This window comes from Mus musculus, chromosome 17 (genome assembly GCF_000001635.26).
Source record: "Mus musculus strain C57BL/6J chromosome 17, GRCm38.p6 C57BL/6J".
NCBI classification, from domain to species: Eukaryota; Metazoa; Chordata; class Mammalia; order Rodentia; family Muridae; genus Mus; species Mus musculus.
This window is the reverse complement of record NC_000083.6, coordinates 80,775,571-80,786,965: the sequence shown is the minus strand read 5'-3', so window position 1 is coordinate 80,786,965 and position 11,395 is coordinate 80,775,571. Positions and strand designations below refer to the sequence as shown.

General features: G+C 43.9%; 1 long non-coding RNA gene across 2 annotated transcripts; it reads left to right on the top strand.

Annotated features, from left to right (window-relative positions):
- The first annotated feature begins 1,704 nt into the window (after nucleotides 1-1,704).
- Nucleotides 1,705-3,175, top strand: Gm33538. Of its 2 annotated transcripts, none has more exons than XR_385789.2 (3): nucleotides 1,705-1,787; nucleotides 1,946-2,043; nucleotides 2,517-3,175. It is a non-coding gene; the product is annotated as a predicted gene, 33538 (long non-coding RNA). The 2 variants fall into 2 exon arrangements; XR_876994.1 differs by having other exon boundaries at nucleotides 1,746-1,787; nucleotides 1,880-2,043.
- Nucleotides 3,176-11,395: the final 8,220 nt, after the last annotated feature.

The window sequence follows — 11,395 nt, the reverse complement described above, 5'->3', positions numbered from 1 at the left end:
GACTCTCCTGACAGCAGACTCCCAAACTGAGAACTTGGCAAACTCCTTTTTCTCTTGTGCTATTGCAATGTAAAATGCTTCAGTCCTTTGGGGACTCCCACTGGACGTGAAGATTAAACATCATACAAATAGTCAGTACTTTGAAAGTTCTAGACAGAAGGGGAGTTTGTTTAAGTAATCCTTGTACTGTAGTTTAAATGAGCAATAACACCCAGCTGTTGGGACTTGACCTGCATTCAAGCTCTACTGTGTGGTTTGTAGAATACCAAATTATATTTAATTTTTCCTTGAGATTTATATGTGGTCTCACCAGAACCTCTGGTTTCCCATAAATCTCCGGATATAGTGTATCAACCATCACTCAGTCTTGTTTGCATTCCTTCCAAGACCTAAAGGCAGTTCTGGGAAACGACAGTCAAACATTTCTCTCACGCGGGATGTTTGTTCGACCGAGATGTTATTTGGATTTTTTAAATAGACTGAATGCTTGGGGTGATCTGAAGGGAAACTGAAGCATCTGATGTTACTAATAAATAGGGCAAGTCATGCTTGCTCAGGCACAACCCTGGGACAAGCAGAGTCCTCCCTCTTGGCTCCAAGGTCAAAAATGCCTTGACTTCATTTGTGGTTACTCTTTCTTTCTGTGTCCTCTCGGTTCAAAACAATAGACTGGTAGTTAACTCCTTATATTAAGCTTTCCTTATTCAGATCAGTTTGTGATGGCCTCTCCTCCCCTGACCCACACTGCTAAGGACATCTGCTAGGTGTTGAATTCTCTAAGAGCAGAAGTCAGGCCACACAGTACTTGAGCCAAGGCAAGGCAGCCAGGCACATGACTAGGGGGGGGAGAACATTAAGTGGAAAACACCAGCCGTTGAGTGAGTCCTGCCATGCTGTAGTCTAGGCCCTGCTATCCTTTCATCCCTCCGTCTCTTCCTCCCGCTTTATTCTTTCCTTTCTTCCTTCCCTCTTCAGAGAACAATCTAGAATATCCAGGAAACTCTAGTAGTTGGTCAATTAGAATTTACTCAAAGCCTGAATTAGCTTTTGTTTCTCAGAATCAGTTCCTTAATGTAGCTTCATAAAACATCTGAGGGTGGCTGAGAATGTGCTCGGTGGTGGCTATTTGCCTAACGTGTATAAGATGTGGATTCTGTCCGCAGACGTTCTCCCCTTCGCTGAAACAAATAAACAAACAAACAAAACCAGATGGGGGTGGGGAGTAGCCAATGGTATATGCCTAAAATGTGCAAGGCCTTCAGTTGGATCCCCAGCACAAGGCTGGAGCGGGAGAGAAAAGAGGGAATGACGGAAGGAAGGCAGACATACATTTACATATCAATGCACTGTGGGATAAAGCTCAGAATATGAGCTCGGAAGGTTCATTTCAGACACAGCTTCAAAATGGCAGTCCTACTAAGACTCTGTCAGGTTTCTCTCTGACTCAGTCTTGTTAGTTGCAAAACAGGTATAATAACAATAGCTGCTTAATGAGGTTGTGGGAAGCACTAAGTAAGGTTATATATACAAAGGCCTTAGCTCAAATTCCTCTAATATTAGCTTATAGTCTCGATGGTGGACATGTCACTCTCCTTTACATTACAGAATTCTTCCTAGTCTAAGACACAGAGGATGCGATGAAAAACAAAATCCATCATGTTAATAATTAGCCTAGAGTCACACAAGTTGACACTGCCTTTCTCTGTCCCAAGAGCTGACCAGCTGCCAATGTAAATACTGTTTAGGAAGGAATGTACCACGCAGCAATACTGTCCCTTGGAAAGAGGGTAAGTATTCAAGTCTGATGTTTTAATGTTTCAAAAAGTGAAAAAAATATTCTTTAATCCCGTGTACAGAGGATGTTTGGTTCCCCTTCCAGGTCTCAGAAACTTTGCTCTGCAGTATAAATACAGATTTTTTTTCTCCTGTCTTCCTTCTGCCCAAGATGTATGACCACGCTATCATAGTAGAAGAATGGAAAGAGAAGATACTGTTGAAGTAAGCAAACAGCAAGAACAGAACATTGCGGTGCTAGACACTTGGGTGAGTGTTCACTCTGAGCTTATCTTAGTCGTTCATGCTATTATAATAACATGCTATAAATGGTAAGCTTAGAAACAGCAGGATTTGGTTCACACCATTGTGGCATCCTTAAGTCCCTGATCAGTGTACAAGCAGGGTCAGGTTCTGGGGACAGCCCTTCTCCAGGTTGCATACCACCACTAATAATCATATTCTTGTGTGACAGAAGAGATGAGCTCTCTGGAGTCTTTATAAGGTAATACATTCCAATCATCTATGAGAATCTAGTCATTACTGCATTGCTTAATATCAGTTGGAGGCTGGGATATCAACACATGTATGAGAGATACACAATCTAGCCAAGCTACCAATATTGACAATAGCAATTGCCACTTTTTGACTACTCTGTATATAACCAGGCAGTTCATAATTCAAGTTATTTCTGATCCTTTCCCAAATGCTGAGAGATAAGAATTCTTATCATAATTTTACAGATAAAGAAACTGGAGCACTAAGAGATGAAGTGACTGTCAGCCATGGTAGTGGACCAACATCACCTTCATCTCTGCCCTCGGTCTGCTAACTGTTGACTTTCTCCGTTCCTTGGAATCCATTTTCTGCTTGTACACACAATTACATAGGGCCCAAAGAACATTTCTGAGCTGAGCAAACCTGACCTGGATTCCTTCGGAAAACATTAGCTGCCCTATAGAGCAGATATAAAATTTCAGCAGAAATCTAGATACGCTACCTAAACGCTAACGTATATCTCTAAACTCCTCTAACGCTGTCATTGTGGCAACAAGAGAAGAAACACGAAGCAGCCCTTGGACTTTATATCAACACATGTGTCTACTACACTAGCACCAAGCCCCACACAGAACAATAACGTTACATAGCAGTGTGGAAATTCCCAGCCAGTGTATGTACTTGACGTCTTCCCCTTGAAGTCCTACATTGGTGGAAGAAATAAGCTCAGTAAAAGTAATCAAGAGGTGTGGGGTGGAGAGATGGTCTGGGGTGGGGTGGAGAGATGGTCCGGGGTTAAGAGTGTGTATTGCTCTCACAGAGGGCCCTGGGTCAATTCCAAGGGCCCTCATGAGCAGGCACCCAGGCTCACAGGTACATACCCACCCCTACCCCAATATGCATACACATACATGTACTTTATTTATTGAAAGGGGAAAAAAAGGAAGGGAAGGAGGGAGGGAGGGAGGGAGGGAGGGAGGGAGGGAGGGAGGGAGGGAGGGAGGGAGGAAAAACAGACAGTAATAAAGTGATAGAGTTGGGAGCTATAAGACTGGGATAGGGATAGGAGACTGTGTAAAACGAGAGCTCCTGGACAATTCCATGAACAGCCCAAGAACTGCCATGGCAGTTGAGTGTGCCAGGAAGTGGAGCACATGTAATGTCCGTTTCTATCCTCGTGCTCCAAAAAGAGCCTTTCTGACATTTGAATACTAACTCTTGATTTGGGAAGGAATAATAACGAGATACGATAATAATACAATAAGCTCTTTGTCTTGTACACAGAAGGTCTTTGCTAAAGAAAAGTGAGCACTTTCCATCACCCTTATTGCTAATTTTGTGGTTTGCTAAGTACGTTCCACATGAACAGTCTGTGTGCACACATGCATATGTGCACAAGTGAGTGCCTAAGTGCCTTGTGGTGGGTGGAAAACCAGCCCTTTCAAAGACGCTAGGTCTGGTTAGGTTTTCATTGCTAAGACAAAACACTTAAGGAAACAATGTGAGGGCAAGAATTTGACTAACAGGTTCCCAGGTTTCAGTTCACTGTCAGTCAGGTTCTTTGACCTGGGTCTGTGTACAGGGAGGCAGAACATCATGGTGGGAGCAGCCAGCCTGGCGGCAGACAGGGGCCTTTGGCCTTTGGCCAGCCCCACCTTCTACTTTCCAGATGCCATCAAGTTATAGCATCAGAGCCCCCATGACTGAATCGGTCATGAAAACCCATCGGCTTAAACACTTAGCTATGGGGAGAAAGTTTTATTTGAAAAGAGGAAAAAGAAAATGTCTCATTTATATGAGATTATTGTGGGGTATGTACCAGAGAAGACTACTTGGATACAATACAAAGTCTTCATTAGCTGGCTGGCAACTACACTGGGGACTTTGGGATCCTGGTGTAACCCCAAGCCTTTCTCACAATGAGTTTTTAAGCACAAAATCCCATATCCTGGGTCAACATACTTCTTAAGGAGAACACTTAGCAGAAACAGAACTACAGAAGCCAAACGGCAAGGTTAGCACGTTCAGAGACTTTCCCAGACCTGTGGACTTTGATGGATTAGGTCTTTTGTTTGTGTTTTGTTGAGGCAGGTGGTGCTGTCTGCATGCTGAGTTTGATGGTCCGGGAACCACTAAGGTCTTGGAGCCTGTTACAATACTAAGTTAAGGATCTAGGGATGAAGGGAGGGTCTGGATTATCTTGGTAGGTCATTAAGGCAATCAAAGTGTCCTTGTTAGAAAGGAGCTGGGGGTAGGGCCCCATACAATAGTGTGTAAAGAACCTGTCACACAGGCCTGACAACCTGAGTTTGATTCCCTGTGGCAGTAGAGAACTGGCTCCCCAGAATCTCTCTGTCTCTGTCTCTCTCTCTGTCTCTCTGTCTCACACACACACACACACACACACACACACACACACACACACACACTCACTCACACTTTCTTTCTCTCTCCTCTTTCTCTCTCTCCCCACCATAGCACACATGCCCCCCCCCCCAACACACACACACTAATAAAATCAGAAAGGGGAGGTGCCAGATGTGGCAACACAAGCCTGTGATTCCTACTTTGAGTCCTGCTGCCTAAGTATCCAAGAAAGGCTCTGTCTCAAGATAAAAATCTGTAAAACAACAAAGTTAGATGAAGACGCTCGTGGTGGGATGCTTTGCTTTGCGGAGCGTGTATGGGGCCTTGTATCTCATCTTCAGCACTGCAGCAGAGAACCTGGTAAAGGAGGACATTCGTCGCTCCTCTTGACAGTTGCATCTCCACCCACTGGCAGATCCCTGGTCTCAGAACTGTGAGGTTATGTTCAGCCAGCTTGTGATGCTTTGTCCCAGCAACCACAGAGGACAATGCTGGGGTTAACTGGCCCTCTAGGCAGAGTGGATCCATTCCAATGAATGGGTGTTAGTGGAATTAGCAATTTCAGAGGCCCAGCGAGTGCCAGGCTATCTGTGGAGGGCTCCAACTTTTAGCAGGTGCCATTGTGTGTGTGTGTGTGTGTGTGTGTGTGTGTGTGTGTGTGCGCGCGCGCGCGCGCGCAAAACAGGCATCATGGCCTGATTTAATTTTTGTTTCTTTTATTTTTAAAAAGTCTTTTCATACAATATATTTTATCATGTTTGTCTCAAATACTCTCCACTTTTCTACCTACTATCTTTACTTCTCTCTCTCTTTCTCTCGCTCTCTCTTCCCCTCCATCTCTCCCCCTCAACCTCCCCCTCCCCTCTCCCTCCCCATCTCTCTCCTTCTCCACCTCCCCCATCTCTCTCCCCTTTCCCTCCCTCTCTCCCTCTCCCCCTCCTTCTCTTCCCTCCCCACATTTTTGTTTGTAACTCTAGAACACACTATGTAGACCAGGCTGGCCTCTAGGTGACAGAGATTCACAGGCCTCTGCCTCCCAAGTGGTGGGATTAAAGGCATGTGCCACCATAGCCAACTCAGCTTCTGGAAGAAGAAGGAGGAGGTGGAAAGGAAGGAGAAGGAGAAGAAGAGGAAGAGGAAGAGGAAGAGGAAGGAGCAAACTAGCAAAAGAGAAAAATAGGACCGGGCGTGGTGGCGCACACCTTTAATCCCAGCACTTGGGAGGCAGAGGCAGGCAAATTTCTGAGTTTGAGGCCAGCCTGGTCTACAGAGTGAGTTCCAGGACAGCCAGGACTATACAGAGAAACCCTGTCTCGAAAAACAAAAACAAAACAAAACAAAACAAAAACAAAAAAGAGAAAAATAAAAATAAACAATAAAAAGGCCAATTAGACAAAAAAAACAAAAACAAAAAACAAACAAAAAATACCAAAGCAAGACAAAACAAACAAAAGGTCCACAAAATTCAGTTGAGTTTCTTTTGTGTTGGATAACTACTCCTGGGTGTAGGGTCTGTCCTAGAATGTGGTTGATATACTCAGTGGCATTTAATTGGAGAAAACGCATCTTCCACTGCCTGATTTTGAAAGTCATCACCTAGTGCCCCAAATTCCTTTCCATCTGACCATTGTCAGTAGGACCCAGTTCCTGCCCATCACTACAGGGGCGCTTTAATTCACAAGCCACAAGGCTCTAAAACTGCGTTGAATGTAATTTAATTTCTCCTTGATAATTCTGAAGGGTACTTCACGGTATTGTAGTTCCTGAGAGTCAACATGGGGGCCATTAATTACCACTCCACTGTGACTGTGCAGACGAGCTAATCAACGGCATAGCAGGAGACAGTCTGCTGCCCTGAAGGGTGGGAAGAAGAGGCAGATGCAGAATGTCCTATCAGCCGTGCTCTTCCTCCTTAGGGACCCTGGCACGAATACAGTAGAGAGTATCCTCCCTTAAGTAAATGTATTATAGATACATGGTAACCCAAAGCCAGAAATCTCAATCATTTCCCTCCAGTGGAATAAAAGCTTCTGGGATTCACGTTAAGAAAAATGAAATGGGGGCCTTAGCTCAAACAGAAACAAATGGAGAACATAGAGCTCTCTCTCTCTCTCTCTCTCTCTCTCTCTCTCTCTCTCCCTCTCTCTCATCAGCCCTTGCTATTGACTTCTGAATAGCATCCCAGCTGTATTTATCTGAGTTTGGGAATTTTTCCGAGTTCCTGGGAAGAAAGTTAACTAAACCATATGACATCTCTGGCAGGGGACACGTTTTCACACAAAAACTTTCTTGCAAAAACTTCTCATATTGCTTCCCCGGGTGGAATCGCTGCCTCCAGGGAGAGCTTGGATCTCCAACAGCATTTCTGTTGAATGAAAGTGAGGGCCAAGTGCCAAACCCAGCAGCAACCTCCGCTTCTCCAGGAGCCGCCTTTAGCTTTGGTGTTTAAGGGTGATGTCATGACAGATACAAATTTTCAAGACTTTATTTTTTATTGTTCTATTTTAAAAGCATTAGGAATGTTTTATAACATTTCCTAGATCAGTAAGCAAACACAGAGGCAAGGCATGTAACTTTGTTGGTCGAGTGCTTGCCTAGCGTTTATGAAGTGGTGGGTTTTATCCCCAACATGATGCCCATGATCTCAGCACTGAGGAGGTAGAGGCAAGATCGGAAGTTTAAGATTATTCTCAGCCACGTGTCACATTCGAGGCCAGATATATGAAACCGACTCAAAGAAACAAGCAAAATATAACCACAAAGAAGGCACATATGGCTGTCCTCCTGGAACAGTACCACAGTACCCCTAAAGATAAACTATTGGAGTCTTTGATACTTACATGAAATTTGAAGTGAGAGTGGCCACTGGCAGAGACTGATGAATATGCGATTTATTCCAGACTTGGACGGTTGGAAGGTTGGTAATTGTTGTTAACCATCATTTTCAAGCAACACACTTATACATCATATACGAGGGCAGTTAAGAACATAAATACAAGAAGAGATTTTTTTATGTAGAAGAAAAAGATGGAAAGAAAGAAAATAAAACAGAGAAGATTGAAAAAAATCAGTGCTTTCAAATTTCCAACAATGCCATATTTATGTAGATAGATAGGTAGATAGATAGATAGAGACACAGAGAGAGAGACAGAGAGAGAGACAGAGACAGAGAGACAGAGACAGAGAGAAAGGTAGTTACCAGCCTCCCTTGTTACCAGAGAAAAGAAAAACCACTTCAACACCAAAGAATGAGGTCACAAGCCATGCTTCAATGCAGGGGTAACACGTGCTCTTTATGCTCCTACACGTAATAGTTGAACTACATGCAGTCTGATGCTGGCCTCGGGTGTCTACTACCCACCAGAAGATTTTCAGAGCATACAAGTCAGTAATCACAATGGTGAGATGGGATTGAAAGGCTTGGCAGGTAGCATGCTCGTATGGGGTGGCAGGAGTGCATTGAAGGACTTCAAAGCCAACTCTAAAGAGACCACATTCATGCGACTTCAGTCCTTTCTTCAGCAGCTCTGAAGGGGAACAGACAGGAGGCAGGTCCAGTTCTCTGTTGTCTGAAAATGAACAGTCAACACATGGTTACAGTACTAACTACTTCTTTTACCTGCAAACTTGCATATGCCTTTTAGAGAACTTGGGAGAAACAGCTGTAGTACCTTTTCCTGAGCACAAAGTGACCTCCTTCCCTTTACTGCAAGCCTATGAGAACTCAAATGTCTGCCTTTACAGCTTTAACTAGCACTTCCCCACCAGCAAGTGTATTGAAGAGGCCCCAGAAAGACTGTAGTAACCAAATATGAAAGGTAATAGAAAGACGCCAAACCAGCTAGGGCCAGCAGTCTGTGGGCAATCAGGACTACTTACTGCTGCTTACATCTAAATCCTTGATTTCATCTGCTGCCTCAGCCACCCCACACCATTTTTTCCTAGCTAAAAGCAGTAAGAAATGACACAGGCAGAAGATAGAAAGCAGTGTCTACAAATTAGTAGAAATGATGATATTGTAATATCTGTATGCTAGAAAAATAGCCCTTAATAGTGAGAGGAATATAGGTTGTCCCAGTTACAAATTGTATACTTTTTTTTCCATACATGGTCTTGCTATGTAGCCCAGGCTGGCCTAGAATGGGAGATCCTCCTGCCTCATCTCCCTAGTGCTGAATCACAGGTGCCCACTACCAGGATGCCTGCCCTGTTCAACATTTCATAACCTGGATAATTGCACCTAACTCACATTTTGGAAAGATGCACAACAGCAAGTCAGTAGATCTGGTTACCACCCAATAGGCAAGAGGTGCATTTCACCATTTTTGACGAGAATGAATGGGCACACACCAACTTTGGAAGTTGGTTTCTGCGAAAGAATGTGCACATCTGGAGAGCCAGGAAGGGTGGAAGGTGTTCAAGGCTCTCCAAGTCTCACTTCATACACTAGGTTCCTTCTCTTTTCTCAGCCTGGGAGGAGTTTCCTGGCAGTGGGTAGCCTATGCCAAGATGAATTTCATCATTCACATTCCTAATCCAAAATTGTCCTGGAGCTGGCCCTTAACCAGCTTGCTGCTAGATTTCTCCTACTTCCTGCCTTCAGGGGATGTCTAGGGAACACACACCACTGGCATGTGATACCTTGCAGCTATATCATAGGCTCTCTTGCTGCTCTGTTTATTTTGTGCTAAGAGACAGAACAAGCCAGAGTTAAGGAGCACAGATTGAAAAGTTAAATAGACTGGCTATGCTATCTACCTCCTTTAGCCCTCATCTTCCTGAATTATAAAAGTTAATCTTGTTCCTACATATCTCATAGGATCCTTAGGAGAAAATTGACTGCACACATTAAGTATCATCTCCAAGCTAAGGACTACTAGTTCAAGTATAATTTGTTTCTATCTTCAATTCATGAGGCATTATTAATTCCTTATTAAAAATGTAACAAGTGAAATGATATCCCCATGATCCTTTGGGCATGGCATGGCCATTGCACTCATGAACTTACAGAAGTTGTGTTTCACTGCACAAGATGAAGCCTGTGAACATTCCATCATGGATGGGGAAGGGGCTGATGAGGCTCCATAGCTCAAAGGGCCTCCCAGCTCCAGCTCCAGCACACTGGGTGGATAAGTTCCTCAAAGATGTTGAGAGTGACCTTCTCAACTCTTGATATTTTTGAAGGCTCCTTCACACTTCTGGTGACTGTAGAACCCAGGATGTCAAACAAAAGCATAACAAAGAATGGTTCAAGATGGTGGTGGCCAGTTGTTGTTTAGACCATTGCTAAGTAAGTATGAGAGAGAAACATTCGGAAATCAGGATTTATACCTTGTCAGTACCTCCAAAGTCCAGCTGTTCCTGAAAACAGAAGCAGCAAGGTTGGTAAAGGTGTGAACCGATACCACCATGCAGGCCTTCATAGTGGAACCCTTTACAAATTCAAAGGTATTCGTGATAATAACAGCAGCTTCCTCACAATGGCTGTCAACTTATTATCAAGCATTAATTTGAGGATCTCAGAGTTGTTATGCATTAGAAATTTAGTCACTATTAAATTGCCCATGCGCAGGTAAATAACCCCTTACCCATGTTCATATAGACAATCCTCACTAACTATGGATCTCTCTCTCTCTCCCTCTGTGTGTGTGTGTGTGTGTGTGTGTGTGTGTGTGTGTGTATCTCTGTCTGTCTGTCTCTCCCTCATTGATACATATACAAAAACGTGAAATCATGAGGAGGCCCATAAAATGAGGTATGGCTACAATGCACCCGAGATTCTCTGTAAATTCCTGCATGTATTCCAACTTGAATGTTAGACTGATCTGCTCACAGCACTCACAGTCTGTTCCATCAGTAAGTGCCATCTTAATGCAGGTTCTTCAAGGCCATTCTGGCAGAATTCCCTCAAATGACTGGAACTTCCAGTGAGTTTCTAGGCAAAGCAGCCAACAAGACATGGGGCAATCTCTCTCTCTCTCTCTCTCTCTCTCTCTCTCTCTCTCTCTCTCTCTCTCTCTCTCTCTCTCTCTCCCTCCCTCTCTCTCTCTCTCTCTCTCTCCCTTCCTTTCTTCCTTCCTTTCTTTATTGTTCATTCATTTGTTTGTTTCAAGACAGGGTTTCTCTGTGGAGCCCTGGATTACTGAAACTCACTCTGTAGATCAGGTTGGCCTCAAACTCAGTGATCTTCCAGCCTCCTGAGTGCTGGGATCAGAGGCATGTGCCACCATAGTCTGGCCAGTTTTTCACTTTTATCCTTTGAGGAACTTGACTTCTGATCACACCAAATCACTGGAAAATCTGTTTCCTCAGATTCGCTATAGAATTCAAGACTTTGACCTCTGAATCCGGTACTTCTCTTAAGTTCTGGAATGGCAGGCCTATGAAACCATGCCTGCTGTCCCATGCCTGCTGTGCCACCATGCCTGACTTTGCAAACACTTTAAATGAAAATGAGAGAGAAAATCAGATGACAGAAAAAGTAACTACAGAGGAGGTGCCACTGCATTCTAAACGTGGCTGTATTTTCTTCATCATTCAACCCATGTACTGTAGCCTCTCTGAAAAACTAAGACTGAACAGGATCCTAAGATTATTCCCCCGTGTAATTCAGAAAGAACAAGCGTTTTTTTGTGGCACACCATCACCAGATTGGCTGGGATTGTAATATCAGCCTAGCCTTGACATTACCAGCTGTGTGAGCCTGGGCACACTGCCTGATCAATCAGAACGGAAATTCCATCCAAACTTGGAAAAG